General features: G+C 42.6%; 1 protein-coding gene across 1 annotated transcript in view; it reads left to right on the plus strand.

Annotated features, from left to right (window-relative positions):
* The window catches only part of DIAPH1 (diaphanous related formin 1), a 1,314,985-nt gene that overhangs the window by 740,542 nt on the left and 553,989 nt on the right, over positions 1–20,454 (plus strand). The gene's annotated exons all lie outside the window — the stretch shown is intronic.

Below are 20,454 nucleotides of genomic sequence, written 5' to 3' on the forward strand. Positions count from 1 at the left end.
CCAGCCAGCTCCAGCCAATCACACTGCAGGCATATTTTACAGCAATATGCCAAGTCCCAGAAATGGCATTTCTACACATGCCACATTCACGCAACATACATCATTGCGAAGCATTCATTCCCACGAACACGCACATACCAAATTCGAGCATGCACTCCCCACACATCAGGAATTACTAGGGACACAGACATTCCCCATGCATCCCTATGGGAGAGCAGGCCAGCCTCACTACATGCACGCACTTTACTCTGGGACACAGAGAAAAAGTGCGCACAGACCAGAAAATCATCCACGCATATCACAGATTAAAAGCAAAAAGATTAGGGGTGAACCTGCCTTAAGGGCCAAGTCCAACACTGCCTATCGGAAGTGCTGGGGTGGGACCTCCCTCGTACACCAAGGCTGGGCCTCCTCCATGTCCTGGAGAAAGTGGGGGGCAACATCTACAAAAGACATCTTTTGTTACTGGGGCTGGTTGTGGCTAAACGGGATCTGGCGAAGGCTTGGAAGAGTGACCGTGCCCCCCCACTCAGCGCCTGGAAGGCGGGATTAGACTTTCTTATGGGGCTGGAATTACCTGTGTTTGAGGCCAGGGGGTGCCCCCGGAAACACTATAAAATCTGGAAGCGGTGGGCGGACTACAGAGGGCTGACCCTGGACCCACCTGTTGACATAGATGATGTGCTACCTCCGGATGTGGACCCTGGGACTTAGGTTGATGTCTGACACCTACATTGCCTTACCTCTGTCTTTGTTATATTGTGAACACGTGCACTGGGTTAGGGTGGGATAAGGGGTGGGTAGCTGGGGAAGGGAGTTGGGGTATGTTTATGGGGGTTGGTAGGGCAGGGGGTGGGGTGGGGAATGCTTTAAAATTTGGGTTCCTGGTCATTCTACTACTTGCATATTACTGACAGTATCCTCCTGATTGTGGAGAACTGTATCGATGCTTGCCTGAACTCTCAATAAATACGGTTGTGAAAAAAAAAGTGGGGGGGCTGGCTCTCCCTGATCTGCTTTTGTACTGTTATGCTTTTCAGTTTTAAATTTTTAGACTCCTTGCAAATAACCTGGACTCCTCTTCTCATGGCCGTCTCTTTCGAGCAATGTTATCTGACCAGCCACAAGGCCTAGAATTCTTCCTCTACAAATTCGGGAATCAGAAATTCTACAAAAAGGTCGGCTTGACGCTATTACAGGCGGCACTTAAGAATTGGCAGTCTATATGCAAGATTCTGGGGATCCCATATTATAATGCCCAAGCCCCAATATGGGATTCCCCGGGCACCCCTGAATGTCTATTAGATCTACTGGCCCTCCATCTGAGGGAGGCGGGTTTTGTGAAATGGGGTGACCTCTGTAATAACTCTCAATTAATGGACTGGGAATCTCTTATCTAATTTAACGGGGAGTCCCTCACAAGATTTAAATATTATCGATTGTCTTCTTGGTGGGGGAGGCAGGGTTGGGGTAATGAGGACGAGATCCAGATCCTAGACTTAATCAATAGAGGGAGAGGTTTGAAAGGGGAGATCTCAGTTTGGTACAATTCTTTAGTGGGTGCAAAGGATAATGTACAGCCCGAAATTACGAAGCTTTTGGATAACCTTTTCATTGATAATACCGATGAGATGACGAAGGTCTGGATAGACTCATTTACCATCTCACAGATGATCATAAAACCTACCAACCTCAGAAGGAACCACCTGTTCATTGCATATAGAGTATATTGGACTCCCGCGAAACTATCAAAGATCTCAGGGAATCCATATTCTTGCCCAAGATGTAAATTCCCTGCAGCTGACGACATACATATGTTTGTGGACTGCCCAGAAATCAATAGTTACTGGAGACAGGTGGGTAGGCTTTTAGAGGAGGTATTATTAACACCAGTTATCTGCAGCTCGAGTTTGATCCTCTTAGGCCTCCCACATGGATATAACATCAGAGAAAGTGCCACACAGTTTCTATTCTATGTTATTGTCATTGCAAGGAGGGAGATATGCAGAGAGTGGAAATCTGAGGCCCCCCGAGATTCGCTGATTGCCTAAGAAATATCATGGCCATTAGTCAGTCTGATATGTTGTGTAGCGGAGAGGGCGCTACTAAAGTATGGTCTGCTTTGAAAGTATGGTCCGATAAATAAACAGTCCAATGATTATGCCAGAGGTTTGTGGTCCGGTCCTCCCAAGGGACAAGGTACATCGGAACGGTAATGAAAGTTGGATACTTTGACCTCTGCAGGCCTAGCACTATATCCAGGGGCGGAATCAAAAAATCGATTGGTGTCAGTGGCCCTGAGAGAGATCCCATCTAGAGTTGATACTTTCTGGTGGCATATATGAGGATAAAAAAAAAAGAAGACTCTTTGCAATTGACTGGCTCAGCGATGAGAAATGCAACGCCAAAGCCTTCATCGCACTCCGGATATCTTCAGGGAAGAATCCGAACAAAAGGAGATAGAAGTGTCCGCCGCAGAGGAAGAAGATGCCTTTTTTTTGTTTCAGAGTTCCATCCTAAGCTCGAGATCGACCTAGATTCCGAAGGTGTGCCTCCGGGACAATCTCCTGTGAGTACCGATGACCCCTTGTCCCCTAAAACCTCTTCCAAACGCTTAAAGCTTCGGCACTACCTCAGCCTTCTGGCCAAGGAGACAATGTTTCTGACACCCTCCTACTGGCTCGGCACCAAAACAAATAGTGGGCCTTCCGGCTCTGGCTGATCTGGATGAAATTACCTTCAGATCCGAAACCCTCAGACTCAAAGAACAAAACAATTTTGGAGCCAAAACCCTCTGCTCTGAAACAAAAATATGTTTTAGAAACAAAATCCTCCCTCCGAAACAGAAACTCACTTCAGGGCCGAAACCTTCCTCTCCCAAGGACAAATCGATTTTGACACTGAAATCTAAGGAGAGGGTCCCTGAGCCTCCAGAACCAATTTTAGACGTTCTTAAGGCCAAATTAGATACTAACGGGAAAGAATTTATATATTTTTATATTTATGCTAAAACACCAGCAAAACACAAACTTACTACAGAGGACCCTGTCTATAAGATTCTTCTGAAGAACAAGAAGGACATGGCTACCTGCCCTGCTTATCCTGCACCACAACCCTCTCCACCTCCACCATATTCTCCACAATTAACAATTGAGGATCCTTCACACATAACACCTCAGGGATCTCCACATACAGATCAAGATGGGGATCACATTGATATGGACAGTTATTTGCATGTAGACCCATGGAATGATTACACCATTGATCCTCCATTAGGTAATGACCCAGACCTTTACCCTGCAAAGCAGTCACCAACTGACAATAATATGGCTTATCAAGAACTCATTGCTAGAACAGCAGAGTATCATGGGGTGGCCTTACATGAAGAGTCCTTAAAAGAAGACTTGTTATTTGAAACACTTGAGTCCACACACAGGTCAAGGCACACACTCCTGATGCTTAAAGGCATGATGAGGCATGCAGAGGATATCTTCAAAGCCCCTATACGAGCACATATCTTTTCTCCAAGAGTAAATTAAAAATATAAACCCTCAACATCAGATCCGTTGTTTATCAAAGGACAATTTACCTCTTGACTCCCTAGTAGTGTCCAATGCTTGCAAAAGAGCTAATTCACAAACCTCTGGTGATGCACTTCCCCCAGACGAAGAATATAAGCTTATATATGCCTCGGGGAAAACGATTAGCTTTCAAGCCGCTAATCACTGGTGCATCGCGATCACACAGGGCCTACTAGCTAGGTATAACAGGGCACACTGGGATGAAATGGAGCAGCTGCTCCAATACCTCCCAGAAGAACGCAAAGCTAAGGCACAACAGTTAGTTGTAGAGGGAAAACTCCTTAATCAGATATGCTCCAGATGCAGCTGACACCTTAGCTACGGAGATCAATACCATTGTTCTTCTTAGAAGGCATGCATGGCTAGGATTTCAGGGTTTAAGCCTGAAGTTCAACAGTCCATTTTAAACACCCCCATTGCAAAGAACAGCGGTTTGGTACTGTAGTCGACCAGTCCTTAGAAAAAATGAAAAAAGATACTGAAGTGGCAAAGTCCATGAAAGCGTTCCAGTCCCCATTAAATAGAGGCTCCTTTTGCCATTCCTTTTACAGAGCAGGATCTAAAACATCCTCAGACCCAAATGCTTCCTCTTATAAAAACAACAATCAATGCTTTACATCTAGAAGTTTCTATAGAGCAGGATATAGAGGAAACCATTCCAAAGGTAGGGGTGTAGATGTTACGAGGCTTAACACCCCTTCCCCTAACAGTGACTTGTCCACAATTCGTCGATCACTTAACATCTGTTGGAGGAAGACTTCAACAATTTCTCTCCATTTGGAAATCCATAAAAACCGACAAATGGGTGATCGACATTATCCAACATGGTTATTGCCTGGAGCTTACCACCACTCCTAACATTCTTCCTTGCATTAACAAACTGTCGTCAGACCTATTACAGTTACTCAAGCAAGAGGTGCAATCTCTCCTAGAGAAAGGAGCAATAGAACCAGTTCCATTACAGTACCAAGGTTCACATGTTTTCTCTCACTATTTTCTGAACCCCAAAAAGGACGGCTCCTTAAGACCAATTTTAGAACTCAGAGTGTTAAACAACTACATACTGTCAGAACACTTCCACGTGGTAACGCTTCAACAGGTCCTTCCACTTTACGGCTAGGGGATTTTATGTCTACGCTAGACTTAGAAGATGCATATTTTCACATCCCCATTCATCCAGCTCATTGCAAATATCTCAGATTTGTTATAGCAGGCAAACCCCACCAGTTTCATAGTACTGCCATTCGGAGGAACTACAGCTTTCAGAGTATTTACCAAATGTCTAGCAGTAGTGGCAGCTCATCTCAGAAGACAACAAATTCACGTCTTCCTGTACCTAGACGACTGGCTCATCAGAGCCAGCACACACCAAAAGTGCCTAGAACACACTCGGACCACGCTACACCTACTCCACCAATTGGGTTTCACAGTCAACATGGAATAGGCTCACCTACAGTCTTCACAGATACCATCTTATCTAGGAACCACTCTCTACACTCACACTGCTCCAACCTCTCCCAATGCAGCCAGAATTTGCAACATCCAGTCTTTATTGCTGCAGTTCCAAGCCGACCAAACCTTGCCAGCCAGGATTTTTTTATACGGCTACTAGGAATTTTGGCATCATGCATTGCAATAGTGCCTCATGCAAGACTACACATGCGTCCACTACAAGAATGCTTAGCACGTCAGTGGAATCAGTCACAGGGTCAACTAACAGATCTAGTTTTGGTCGACAGCCGCACCCATCGCTCTGCATTGGTGGAAGCTACAAATTGTATCAAAAGGGTAGCCTTTTATTGACCCTGTTCCACAGATCGTGCTAACAGCAAACGCATCTCTCACAGGTTGGGGTGCACATAGCCATCCTTACACAATTCAGGGTGTCTGGGATGACAAACACAAATGTCTCAACATCAGCTATCTAGAGCTTTTAGCAGTGTTTCTAGTGCTCAAAGCTTTACAGTCTCATCTCACAAGCAAAGTTGTCCTAGTCCGCACTGACAACATGACTGCGATGTACTATGTACAAAAACGGGGAGGGACACTCTTTCTCCAACTCACATGCCTGTCTCAGACAATTTGTAAATGGGCAATCCCTCACAAAATTTACCTTCTTGCAGAACACCTTTCAGGAGTGAACAATGAAATTGCTGACCTCCTCAGCAGACGGATGCAGCAAATACACGATTGGGAACTTCATCCCCAAGTTCTCCTTCCATACTTTCAGCAAGGGGGATACCTGAAAATAGATCTGTTCTCCACAGTGGACAATGCACAATGCCCAAATTTCGCCTCCATGTTCCCACACCCTCTCTCCAAATGCAATGCTCTGTGGATGAATTGGTCAGGGATAATTGCCTACACTTTTCTGCCTCTCCCGCTCTTTCCGTTTCTGGTGTGGAAACTCAGGCAAACATCACTTACACTGATTTTGGTAGCTCCCACGTGGGCCTGTCAACCATGGCACACCACTCTTTTAGAGCTCTCAGTAGTTCCATTTCAAAAGCTGCATCTCACCTCCAGTCTTCTCACCCAGAACCATGGAGAAATCAAGCATCCAAATCCCAATCAGCTCAACTTAGTGATTTGGCTCCTGAGGTCATAGAATATGGATATTAAATTTGCCTCCAGACTGTATAACTATCCTGAGAGAAGTAAATAAACCTACGACGAGAGCTTGCTATGCAGCAAAGTGGAAACGAGTTGTTGTCTACTTTAATAACAAAATTATTCCTCTAGATGCTTCTCTTCACAACATTATCTGTTACCTTCTGCACTAATAGTGTTTTCCAACTGGTTCAAGTTGAATTAATCAGGACTAGAAGTCCCAGAATACATTTAGTTGTAAATAAATGAATGTGTTGCAAACATGTTGCCTCCTGTGACCTGGAGTCCTGGCTAACCACTCACAAGACTAGGGTACGGCCCACTGCCTTTGGACTCAGTTGAAAGTCACAGGTGTTTACTGTTTAGGCCAATACCCATTGCAAGCGCGCAATGCCCTCGGGAAATTTATATGTCACCCTCTCCTTTCAGGTTGGGATCACAAGTGGTGAGGTCACACCTCGGCTCAACCACTGAATGCCTGGCATGATTTGAGGAGTGTCAGATGCTCCCTCTGTATACCTTAGAGCACCGTGATAGATGAAATCAGCACACTGCCAGAGTTGCTCAAAAATATCTTTAACCTGCAAGTCTGACACAACCAACATTGTGAGCCCCTTTATCTATTGTGTTTTATTTTGTTTTATTCTGCTGTTTTGTTCTTCTGTTTAATTTTCAATAAAGTATTGAATATCTAATCAGGTGATAAACTGCGCTTTATATATCCTAATTGATTGTTGATTTAGAGAAAGTTCTAACTCTCTGAATTTTAAATTAAAAAATAATAGAGGCAAACGAGCACCATCTGCGCCCACTCCCCCTTCAAGAGGTACTAGAAATTAAACAAAGTTGTATTTTCCCCAAAATTATACAAAGAATGGTTGTTGTCAAACTATTTTACAGATTATCAGTGCAGAATCCCCAGGAGTATCCATGTCTTGTTTGTGCGGGCCCTGGGGCATGGAGGGGGTGCTGGAGGAGGTAGGCACTAGCACCCTGTGGCCAGCTCCAGATGATTCATCTTCTGTGTGATTCAGTTTTTGGAGTCCCCATACCGCCTCAGATTCTGCACTAAGATCAGTTATGAATAAATATTCAAAATAGCAGCAGTAAATAATATCCCTCATGGTGTCAGAGCCCGGACGCTCATAATCAGGGCCTATGTGTGTAATGGGTATACTAGCCTGGACTGGTCATTTAAATTTATCGGTAAAATGTGATTCAGTGCCCAGTGGACGCTTCATTTTCTGGCGTTTCATCCGCCATAAGGAGACATTATAGACCTCAAAAGCTTTCAACTTAATGAATTGAATAGCCTCTTGTATAGCATTCACACCTTGCTTTTCTTCAAAGAAATTTCAAAGCAATTTTTTAAAACAAGGATACTATTTCAATTTGTTTCCCCAAGCATAATGCCCTTTCCATGCTTCAGTACTGTGTTATAGGCGGCATAGATTCATCTGGTAAACTTTAAAATTAAAACTTAACTTTAAACAAGTTGGCTCACCCAAACATGACATTAGCGTAAGTAGTCTATACCAAAGTCTGGATGTTTGGTGTTGATAATTCCCTCTTGCAACACCTAAAACTGTCTGAAGCCAGACCTAAAATACACTGGAGTCGTGAACGAAAAGACATGTGAGGATGTGTGCCATATAGGTAGAAAGAGTAAACCAACCCCACATTAAAATATAACAAGTAAAAAGGGTTGATTACAAGGTCGGCCGAGCAGTTCTGTAGTCTGATGCACACCTTATGTAGGAACCCTTATTTAATATTTTTCTCTGCATTCTGCTACTTTTATTTGTCCTATCTTAAATGCAGATCAAGTACCGGAATGCAATGTAAGGACTAGTCGAGATGCTCCCACCTGACCAGGACAGACCGAGTCGAAAGCTCTTCCAGTCCCCATTCACAGATGTTAAGAGCTTAAATACAACTCCCTTCCCTGCATCTCTCCCACACATTTAGAGAGCGATCGGTTTACCTTCTGTGGGAAAGGCTGCACCTTCCTGTCACACCTGGCAGTGCACAGCGGCCTTGCGTAGAGCTCCCATTCTCCATGGCCACTGACCCATGTCGATGACACAAGAAATGGGCACTTAAAAAGCACAGGCATAAATCAGAGCGGCCACATGTAAGATTAGTGTACCCCTTGAGTTAATTTTATCTCGTAAAAAGCGATAATTCTATAATTACACCTACCACATTTCTTTCCATAAAGAGATGTACCTGCATACAGAGAAATACGCTTTCCCAGCAGTGCAGTGTCCCTCAGAGGCCTGTCTAGGCTCTAATTTGTCCAATTGATGGTTGTTCGATTGTCCAAAAGCGTCGTGTATTACTGCCCCAGCACGAACGTCACCGAGATACAGGAGGCATCTTCTGTGTTTTCTTTCAATAGTTTTCCATGTATATGCCTAAGATAACTGACTCAGTCCCATTCCTAACAGCCTGATACGTCAACCGGTCCTTTGAGTAAATGTTGCCAACGTTTTGTAGTCATGTTTCTGACTGCTCTGGTGGTACGATACTTTTGGAGGGACCCGTTGAGTGCCCAGCCTTACAGCAGGTTGGGTTTGACCTGTATTTAGCATTGCTCCAGGCTACCAGAGGCGCAAAGCATGACAGATGACCTCAGATTTATTTAATCTTTCAAGCTAGAACCCAGCCCACCATGTGCCTGACAGAGTGCATCCCACCGGGTCTCACTTGACTCTTCACAGATTTACCATCCTGACTTATGATTGGCAGCCTTTCAGACTGCAGCTTTAGGCATGACCGATTCTGGTCCAGTTCTACCAGCCATTCAGTTGTTCTGACTTCAGAGGGAGTCCCTTTTCCGAGAGACTGGGCTGACAAAACAACTGCTTGTCTGTAGTCTTACAAGTGCCTCGCATCTGACCCAGTATTCTGATCCAACCCTATCAGCCTTAGTGAGGACCTGCCTCTTTGAAGGCCTCTGCTTTTAAATTGACATTTGTGCAGGCCTTCCTCCCTGCCGCCAGGTGTTGGCATGTAGGATTTTACTCCCCTTCAAACATTCACATCTCATCCGAGCTCCTGTTTTCTATTGTTTAATTTGCAAGATCTGTTTGTTCTGGTTCTAGCTTGTTTAGTTAGTTTCCCCCTGTCACCCCAATCCACCCAGGTGAGAACCTGCATGTAGGCGATCCATTCATATATGGAGAGGAAAGGCTCACAGCCCAAGTTTCCCTTCACATGGAGATACTGACAAGATGTCCCCATCACCCGCTTTCAATTTCATAGTTGTTCATGTCTATTCTGTTTCACAGGAACTCCACAGCTGGGCACCACTTCAGCATTAGCCCCTCCCCAGAGTGGCGCGTATCTGTCGGCGGGCAAAGGAAAAGACTGCAGAAGGGGGAACGGCTGGATACACAGCGAGAACGGAAGGCGGAGGGGCGCTAGAACAAAGAATTAAGGTTCGGTGAAAATCAAAACCGAAACCAGAAACCACCGCACAACAGAACGACAACCACCATCTTAGCTAGGGGAAGAAAAGCAGTACAGTCGAGCAAAACAGTGTGCTGTGGAGGTGGAAGAGGGTAGCACTACGAGGAAACAAGCCCCGTCTGACCGACGCCCAAATCGGAAACGAAAGCGACCATACCGCACAACCACAACTAAGCAAGGGCTCAAAATAGTAATAGGCGGGCCGAGCAAGCGCACCCCAAGGCACAGGGTCACGCATAGGCACGACACAGAACAGGAGCAAAAGAGCGAAGGAAGAAGATACGGAAGCAGGCGGGAAAGTAAGGAGGAAATACAGCAGAGGAGCCAAAGGAGGGGGCGCTCAGAACAAAGGCGAAACCGAAACCAGAAGGTGCCTGGCGCTCAGAACAAAGGCGAAACCAAAACCAGAAGGTGCCCAAAACAGCAGCCGCCATCTTGGGTGGAAAAGAGGGAAGGCAATTGATACGAAGAGAACGCAGACGAGGAGAACCGGGAGCACGACATTGTAACGCTCTGTGATTGAAAGCACACGCGAGCTTGGCCTGATGGTCCGTGAGAGTGCGGTGAGGGCTTGAGAATAAAGGCGCACAGAAATGACAGAGGAAAGCAAGCAGCTGAACCTGACTAACGAGGTTCAGCACACACACACACCACTCCACCCACATAAGATGGCGCCCCCCTGAGATCGGAACTGAGAAAAACAACACTAGAAACAAAAAGAAGACTGCTCCATATACCAATGCAAAAACACCCTGCAAGACGAGCAGACCTCTTCAAATGGCACATTAATCATTAGCAACCCTTCAAATTCGGAAACAGACACCTGGAAACTTTGGTAACAAGCTTGTTAACAAGAAAAACTCCACATTCCCCACAACTCTAAATTAGCACTAATCAGAATTATTAGCAAAAATTGTACTTTTCCCCGGACATTATTTGGATTTTTCTTGTCCCCGGACATCGAATGGTCGGGAGCGTCTGACACTGTGGCAACCGTTCCTACCGGTCATAGCAACACAAGACTTCTGGCGTAATTCTCTCCCGCGTTTTAACCTCAAATGGCGCCTGTGAAGAAATGGACCTGCTTTTTGAACGCCTCGCAGTAGATCCATGGGAACTTTTACTGAACTACCTACCCCCTACCCCTCCCTGCTCTACTCCTCTACTCTTTCCTGCTACTAACCTTTGCCCTCACCTGCCCTTGCCCTAATCCCCACCCTGTTTACCTGTGAATTTCCAGGGTCATTTGAGAGCTGATGCCCGATGGAGCTACCTGGTTTAGCTATAGGGGAGGCAGGTCGGGATTCCCTCCTTGGACGTCCCCTACCCAGTCGGTCTTTAGCCAGACTTCCTTTTGTCTCTCTTGTCGTCTCTTCCCGCTTCTTCCCTCTATTTATATCTCTACTTCTCTCCTCTCTCAATTTATTGAGACTGAACTATTTTGTCTGATGCCCGTTGGAGCTACCTGGTTTAGCTATAGGGGAGATGGACCGTGGATTACCTCCTTGGTCGTCACCTACCCAGTCGGTCTTTAGACAGACTTCTTCTAATCTCTGCGGTTATCTCTTCTCTTATCCTCACGTTCTCTCCTCACCTACCCCCCACTTCTTTTCTCTCTCCTTTCTCTCCTCTCCTAATGTATTGCTGATTGTTTGATGTAATGTGTAATTGTTGATCTTTTTCTGTTATACTGCATCCTCCCTCTATTTATGTCTCTTCTTCTCCCCTCTCTCAATGTATTGAGACTTAACTTTTATTTCCCGCTTCCTTCCTCTATTTATATCTCTACTTCTCTCCTCTCTCAATTTATTGAGACTGAACTATTTTGTTTGATGTCCGATGGAGCGATCTGGTTTAGCTATAGGTGGGATGGGCCGTGGATTCCCTCCTTGGTCATCACCTACCCAGTCGGTCTTTAGACAGACTTCTTTTCGTCTCTCCGTATTGTCTCTTCCCTTATCCTACCTTTCTCACCTCCCCTGCCCCCTCCACTACTTTTCTCTTCTCTCCTCTCCTAACTGTATTTCCTATTTTTGGGGATTTATTGTGTAATTGTTGAACTTTTTTCTGTTACATTGTTGATTTTCATGTAAAGCGCTCTGATACCTCCGGGTCTAGCCAGCGCTATATAAAACTCTTCAAATAAAATAAATAAAACACCACATTTGGTAAAAAGCTAGATCTTTTACCAGAATACACGCTGTGTGTGTTTTGGTGTGAATCCGTTCAGTAGCAAACTAAGGTTCACAATTTATAGATATTTCAAGGGACTGTAGTATAGCGGGACCGGCAAATAAAAAAGTTAAGATATGACTGGCTGACATCAACATCTACAAAGACGGTAAGCTGCCATTTTTTTTTTTACAAAATTCAATTCAGTTAATCTTTATTCAGATATAAAAATCCGTAAAAGATAAAAATAACATCATGCAAATAAAATCAGTGGCAAATACATTGTAAATCATTAGCAGAAGTGTGCCCACAAGTTCGTTAGAACCAGCCATACAACTTGTTATAAACACTTTGTAATCACAATTTGCTGGACAAATATGTGCAGTTAATCACTCTCATACTGGAGATTTTCTAGATGAGTATGTTATTTTCTAGATGAGTATGTTCTCCTTCAATTTCTTCCATGTGAGATATATCTAGATACTGTGAGGTAAACTTTAATTGTACTTAATAAAAAAAACAGTCAAAAGCATCCTTAAAACAAATCAATCTGTTAGCAATAAATAATGTTTTTTCAAATCTTTTTCTAATATCCTTATAAAAGTTACAAAGTTCCAATGTATGGGCAATTTGTAGGATTCTTTGTCTACAATCCCATCTATGGAAATGAAACCATAAAATGTAAAGTGCACAACCGAAGTCTAGTGAGGTAAAAGATATCCTGTGTACTGGTTACAACCTATAAATAGCTCTGAATACCATTGGGCACATATCATTTAAGAACACTTAACAGATGGTTAAATATGCTCCCAAGTTTCCCTCATAGCCTCTTCTTGGCCCATGAGAATCATCTGCAATTCTTTTTTACTTTAATATAAAACTCTACTTGGATTGTCCAAAGTGAAATTAATATCTGCAATTTTTAAGAGGTTTTTCACATGGGCAAACCAGGGAATTTTATCTCTGCTATCCAAAGCCAAGTAATTCCAATATTGAACCAGATTCTGTGCCAGGTCAAAAGTACTCTAATATAAATAGTGTATTCTATATTGGAGATTGTTAGTTCTTTGTGGACGATATATACTGAAGAAGAGCGGGGTACTGCAAGGAGCCTACATGGGAAGTTATTCTCCATTTATTGAAGTGCTTTTGTTGTTGAAGACCCCACAAAGCAACCCCAGAGCTAATGCTACTAATGCATTTACCTTTGTATAGTTGCAAAAATATGGGTTTATTACCATTCTTTGCTACAAAGCTAAAAATTGCTTAAGATGTGAGTTCCATACATTCTTATTTGAAAAATAAAGGTCCACATATGAAAACTATTAACTACTGCTATTTTCTGCCCTTTTAATTAGTGGATTTTCTTCCTCGCGTTACCTGTACCACAAACCATCATAAAGGTTTTTGTTAGGTTTAGTTTAATTCCCTTTCTTCCATAAATGCGTTGAAACCTTTGGTCAAAGATTGTAGGCCGGTAGAGGTCTGTGATAGCAGTCCTGCGTCGTCAGCATATAATAGGATTGGGACTAAACATTTTTCTATTTGGGGGGGTCATCAACTATTCTTTGTAGTAATGCGTCCACCCCATTTATACATAAAGAGAACAGGAGTGGAGTGAGAATGCACCCTTGTCAAATACCTCTAGTGATCTTAAAAACAGGGGTACATTCTCCATTATCACCATGGCATACACTGGCAGTCATATGGCTATATAGTTTTGGAAGGAAGGATATTATATCTGATTTTGGGACTTAGTCTACATGCGAGAATCGGAATTTGTTTTCCCCTGTGATTCAGTGCTGCTGAGCTCTGCGAGAGCTCTGTTGGAGGCGGAGGAGCTGCTTCTGCAACTTACTCGTCGAGGGAGAATCTATTGGAACCTGGTGACCGCAGTGGAGTGAGAGGCGCCGGCCCCGGGACTGCGAGGACCAGCAATCACCAACTCGCAGCTGGTCCTCTTCCCGCGTGAGCCGCGCCCCCTCCCAGTGACACACCCCCTTCTATTTGCATAACTTCTCGCGGCCCCCGCTTCGCGGGTGCCGCTCGAGAATCGGAATTTGTTTTCCCCTGTGATTCAGTGCTGCTGAGCTCTGCGAGAGCTCTGTTGGAGGCGGAGGAGCTGCTTCTGCAACTTACTCGTCGAGGGAGAATCTATTGGAACCTGGTGCCGGCCCCGGGACTGCGAGGACCAGCAATCACCAACTCGCAGCTGGTCCTCTTCCCGCGTGAGCCGCGCCCCCTCCCAGTGACACACCCCCTTCTATTTGCATAACTTCTCGCGGCCCCCGCTTCGCGGGTGCCGCTCGAGAATCGGAATTTGTTTTCCCCTGTGATTCAGTGCTGCTGAGCTCTGCGAGAGCTCTGTTGGAGGCGGAGGAGCTGCTTCTGCAACTTACTCGTCGAGGGAGAATCTATTGGAACCTGGTGACCGCAGTGGAGTGAGAGGCGCCGGCCCCGGGACTGCGAGGACCAGCAATCACCAACTCGCAGCTGGTCCTCTTCCCGCGTGAGCCACGCCCCCCCTTAAAACCAATAGGGAATCTCATCTTTACTACAAAAGCAAACCCAGGTACGCGCCAAGCGGGACGCGCGCGGGGCAAAGCTCGGGGCGAAGCCCGGGCAAAGGGCGGGCCGTCTGTGGCCGTCCGGGGACGACTGAGGACGGGACGGGCCACCCCACTTACGCCTGGCTACAGAGGTACTTCAAAAATTTATACTTTGAAACCAATATATGATTACATCCTAATCTTGACAGAATCATTCGTATTACACATTAGAAACATAGATTTCATAATCGGATAAAATCTACTGTGGCTAATATATAAACAATTAGACCTCTGATCTTAAATATGAGGGCGATAAAAAAACTCCGCTCACGAACAATTTATTCGAAACGTATGGGGACTCAAACCGCTGTTACAAAGACGGCTGCAAATTCATTGAAATCTGGTCATCTCTCAAGTACTCCAGCTATAAATACGTACTTTTCCACTATTTCAAAGAGAAAAACTGTATTTTCACTTTCAACGGACAAACCAAATAAACTAGAGTCAACCACAAATAAGGATCATTATGACTCTTTACCTCTCTTCGTACAGCCTTCTTACAATCTAGTTCGCACAAAATCAGAAAGTAACCTGGCAATTATTTCCTTTACAGAGAAAGACCAAAATACCCACGTGGAAACAGCTCAAATAAGTCCAAAAATCCCAATAAGTAAACAGGATTATGAGCTACCCTCTGATGTGTTTACGAGTACGAATATGAAGCAAGAACAAGAAAATTTTGAAATATCATTGAGTCAAATACATCCTTTAACTAGCTCACCGGAAAAATCACCTATCTTATACCCTAACCAGGACAATTTTACAGATCCAATTTTTTCACATTTAACCTTCGGAAATATTACTTCTCCTCTTTCAAAGGCGCTTTTTACATTGCAAGAAATACTGGAATCAGTGCTCACTCATCTTGGCCAAATCCTTGCTAACTCCGATGAAACCCTGGACGTGCAAATAGGAATATTGAAACATTTAGTTGAGGAAAAAAAGAAAAAATTTCTAAGTAATGACATACCAAAAAAACCAGATCTAGTTGAAACATTAACAGGTGAAGATCTTCAAAATAACATCAATATAACTCCAAAGCAGCGAGAAGCTAGTACACAAACAACCAATATAGAAAAAATCGTGACTAAAACAAAGGATCTAAGAAAGAAGAATAAACCTCTTATTACATATTCTCTCAAAAAATTGTTCAAAGAAGAACCGGAAATCAATACCGGAAACACTAATAAGCATTTTTCAATCTTCTCGTGCAAAGAGTCCAACAACAAGCAGGATCAGGGTATAATGGAAAACAAAATAGAGCCATCGGACATTAACATTGAACAGAAAAATAGTCAACTAAATCAAACTGAAAAAAGAGATGAGAAGGAAAATGCTGGGGGGAAGAAGAAGAGAAAACCACTAAGGAGAATACAAAGGAAAAAAGGGAACAAACTGAAATTTCAAAAATTCACTCCCAAAACCGTGATGAATTCTTCAGAAATTCAAAAATCTCCACTGTCAACAAATTTGAATCCAAAGGCTGATGAATTCTGTCCAGTGGTAGAATATAGAACAGCAGAACAAAACACTAAGGTTACTGAAGAAGCGAATGTTATTAATACGCAAACATGGGAAGGAAAAATATCTAAACATTTAATCATTGAGGAACTGTTCCCTACTGACAAGATGCCATTAAACCGCGGTAGAATATTGAACCTTCTACAAGAAATGCCATCACTGATCTCACTGACAAGTAACGAAATTGATTTAGTTCTCTTTCCTAATAAAGAAAATAAGAAATTAGCACAAGTCTCCTTTTTCTCGCCAGTTCTACCTGGAATCATACTTAGGGAGAAGGAAATCCTTCATAAAAATGGTTATGACGTAATTTCCGTAGTGGATCCCATACCTACTAATAACATAAATAAAGGTACCCTGGGAAAAAATAACCGAAGAGATGAATTCCCTAGTACATCCAGGGGAGAAATAACTTCCAATTCCAACAGAAAAGACTCGCTAAAAATACAAGTAAAAGAAGGAGAGAGGTCAGTATGGTCCAGGGAACTAAGACCTACCAATAATGAGAATACGACAAAATCTTGGGCATGGTTATCTGAAACCCTAAATAGTAAAAAAATTGTTAAACCTTTAAAAAATCAAGTTTAGCAAAGGTATGACGATACTGTCCTGGAATTTGGCTGGGAAGATGGACAATAAAATGAAGTATGTAACTGATACCCTCCCTGACATTATTGGCTTACAGGAAACATGGAATACTAAACCTTTTATACAAAAAGGATACTATGTTTTTGAAACCCTGGCAAAAAATTCTAGAAGGGGCCATGCTAAAGGCGGTTTAGCAATCTTATTAAAAGAAGATTACTCTTGGTCGCAAGAATTAATTAATACAAAGATGGATAATTTACAATGTCTAAAAGTATCTCTAAAATCCCAAACATCATCCACTTTTTTACTACTCTTTAACATTTATGCGCCTCCCAGCACTAACTGCGATCTGTTGTTTGAACGCCTAATGGAGACCATCTCCCAAATTATTGAAGATCAACTCAACCTGCCTTATATTATAATGGGAGATATGAATGCAAAAATGTCAAACTGTGAAATAAAGAAATGGGCTCTACTTTTAAATGAAGAATCCTTGGAAATATCACTCCCTGTACTCCCAAAAGGAATGAAATCTGATAAGAGAGGTCGTGCATTATTATCATTTCTCCCAAGAATAAACGGGACTATCTTAAATGGTAATATACAGGGCGATAAACCAGCATCTTATACGAGGCAGGGTAACGGATCTCCCTCTCTACTCGACTACTTCATATGTGGGATCGGAGAAAAAGATCGAATGAGTCAACTATCAATCACATTCAATGAGGAAAGTGACCATGCTATCCTATGTCTATCAACTGAATGGATTCTACAAACTACTTTCCAATATCAGCCGATATTTCAGAAAATAAAAATGGAAGTAAACGCAACGAGGGGCAGAATTTTCTGGGGGTCAGAAAATCTGGACCAAGTGAGGCTATTGATCTCTCAAACTAATTTGTTGACTACTACATACTCAGCCGATCCTATAAAGAACTTTTCATGCATAATAAATAAGCTGAAACATGCACTACAAAGTAAGTTAGAACAAACAAAACTATGGAAAAGTAAAAGAAGTAGTAACTACAAAAACTCTAACAAACCAGTCGTAAAACAAATCAACAGGTTGATACGTGCCCAGTTTTTGAACTTTTCATTCACAAATAAAAAGGAAATTAACAGATTAAAAAATCAAATAAGGCGAGAAAAAACTAAACAGAAAAAACTGAAACAGGACACTAATTGGATTGAAATCCAAGAAGCAGCCAAACAAAAAAACCAGCGCAAATATTGGGCCCTGATTGCAATAATGACTGGAACTAAGAAAAAGTTAGAATCAACTCCTGTCATAGAAGAAGACTGGGAAATTTACCTCCGAGAGCTTTATAGTCCAAACAAGTTGACTAATAATGGCGAAGCTGAAGTGCAATGTCTGGGAAAGAATGATACAAAAATCAATAAAACGACGGCATTGTCTGTCTCTAAGACAATAAGATGGGCAAGAAGCACTGGCGCATCGGGACCCGATCAGATACCTATTAAGGTCTATCAAATTGAGCACAAAGAGTGGGGACGGCTACTTTCGCCACTATTTAACTACATAATCGATAGCGGCAAAATACCAATTTCCTGGAAGGGGAGTATAATCATCCCAATTTACAAAAAAGGAAAAAGAAACATCCCGGGAAACTATAGGCAAATTGCCCTCATGGATGCCGCTGGCAAGATCTTCGCTGCGGAAATATTGGAACGGCTAAAAACTTGGGCATTTTCCCTGGGTTTAATCCCCAAGTTCCAGTCTGGATTTCGTCCAAACCATGCAGTGACTGACAATGTAGCCATCCTCCAAACAATTCTGGACAAATATGTATCAGGGAAAAAACAAACCGTCTATGCAGCGTTCATAGACTACTCGACGGCCTTCGACCGAGTAGACAGACCGACCTTGTGGCTAAAACTGAGAAAAATGGGCATACCAGAACAACTATTGCTCTTAATAGTAAATCTTCACAGTGACACTTGGTGCCGTATCCAAATGGGGAGTGATAAAGGTCTATCAAGGATAATTTTCACTTCAAATGGATTAAAGCAAGGGTGCCTCTTGGCTCCTATTTTATTTTCTTTGTACCTAAGTGATTTACCAAATAATTTACAACAATGTTTTTGTACACCGCCAAAGATAGCCAACGAGTATATACATTCCCTGCTGTATGCGGACGACATTGTCCTGTTTGATCAAACTCCATTTGGTCTTCAAAATCTTCTAGACATTTTACATCAGTATTCTAAGAAAAACTTCCTAATTCCAAATATCAGTAAGACCAAAGTGGTTGCTTTCTCTAAACAGAAGAAAAAGGTGCGATATGAATGGAAGTTGGGAGGGGAGAAAGTAGAGCAGGTAAAAGAGTACACTTACTTGGGCAGAATATTTTCCCAAAATCTGAGGAACAATAGCCAAATAGATCATTTAAAAAGGAAAAGTGACCTACACGCTGGGGCATTGTCTCGCCTATATTCTGCCACTGGACATAGGCACTTTTCGGCACTGATTCAGGTTTATCGAGCGAAGATCCCACCGGTTGTCTCATATGCTACGGAGTACATTCCTATCCATCAATGGACATATATGAACTTAATTGAAGGTAAAATACTAAAAAACTTATTAAAGCTCTCAACATCTACCCCAGTACAGGTGTTGAGACTGGAATGCAACATTACGAGTGCCTATGCTACGGCCGTAGCTAGTATCATAAGGTGGGCCTATAATCTACTCCATTCTAAGGAAGGCACTCTTCGAAATTTACTAAAAATCGAGACATTTAACATCGGTTCCACCAACCTCACTTTTTTAAAAAATATGCAAGAGGCTTTTCAGCTAGCTAAAATTAGTGTAGATATTCTGTCTACGTGGTCTCCAGCCCAACTCAAATTATTTTTAAAAAAATTCACCCCTAAATTGAGTTATGACACTGATTATTCACATTGTGTTAGTTTATCTTTGTATAATACCTACGTAAACTCCCATGAATATAAGCAATACTTACCCTACCTAGACTATACCCTTATTCATGGTGCAAGACGCGCAATCATGATGCTGCGTCTAGGAATCCTTCCTGTATTAACTTTTACTTCTACTTGGAGATCAGAAAAGACAGCTTCATGTACCTTTTGTCAGGGGGGCAACCAGAATTTGGAACATCTTCTTTTTATATGTCCTAATACAGAAATTGTGAAGGCAAGGTCATTATGTCTTACACCCATTTACCGATCATGTAGGATCATAAACTCAAAAGACTTTTTATTAATTTGTAAAAACCCCCCAAACGAATATGTTTGCTATAAAATTTTTAAATTTTTGAAAATTTCACTGAAAATGTACTAATTGTGAATGTATAATGTATATATTTATTTTATTTTTTGTGGTCCTCAATTGAGTACCGTAACAAAATAAACTTTTTGACTTGTCTACATGTTATAGAAATAAAAAAGAAACCAAACTTATGAGGTCAGGGTAGGGATATCCTGGCCCCCTAGAAATGGTGTATACAATAGAATGTTAAGAAGGACTGTCTCCTTAAGGCAGAGGGAAATACCTAACTGTTGGTGCTGGCCTTTTCAGTCATGTGGTTCCCTGCTAAAGAGAAAGAAATCTCACTTCCAGCATTTCTGCAAGACTGTTCTGTTCCCTTGACACAGCTGTCAGACCATTTTTATAATTGGGTGTTACCCGATCTAGTTCTGAACGTATTCATTTAATCTGCTAAATGGTGTGCGGCAAAAAAAACGGTATTTGCTCTTGCTGGTGCGGCTGCCAAAAACAGCAGCTTTTTAAAAACATTGTATTGGTCAATTTAAATGTTTAATTCTTGTATTTGTTGTACTCACAGTGCTGCCCCCACTTTGCAATCCTTCTCACAAATGCCACTGAGAGATGCCTTTTTGTTGAGTTGCGCTTGAAT

The sequence above is a fragment of the Lissotriton vulgaris genome, chromosome 7, assembly GCF_964263255.1.
Source record: "Lissotriton vulgaris chromosome 7, aLisVul1.2, whole genome shotgun sequence".
NCBI lineage: Eukaryota > Metazoa > Chordata > Amphibia > Caudata > Salamandridae > Lissotriton > Lissotriton vulgaris.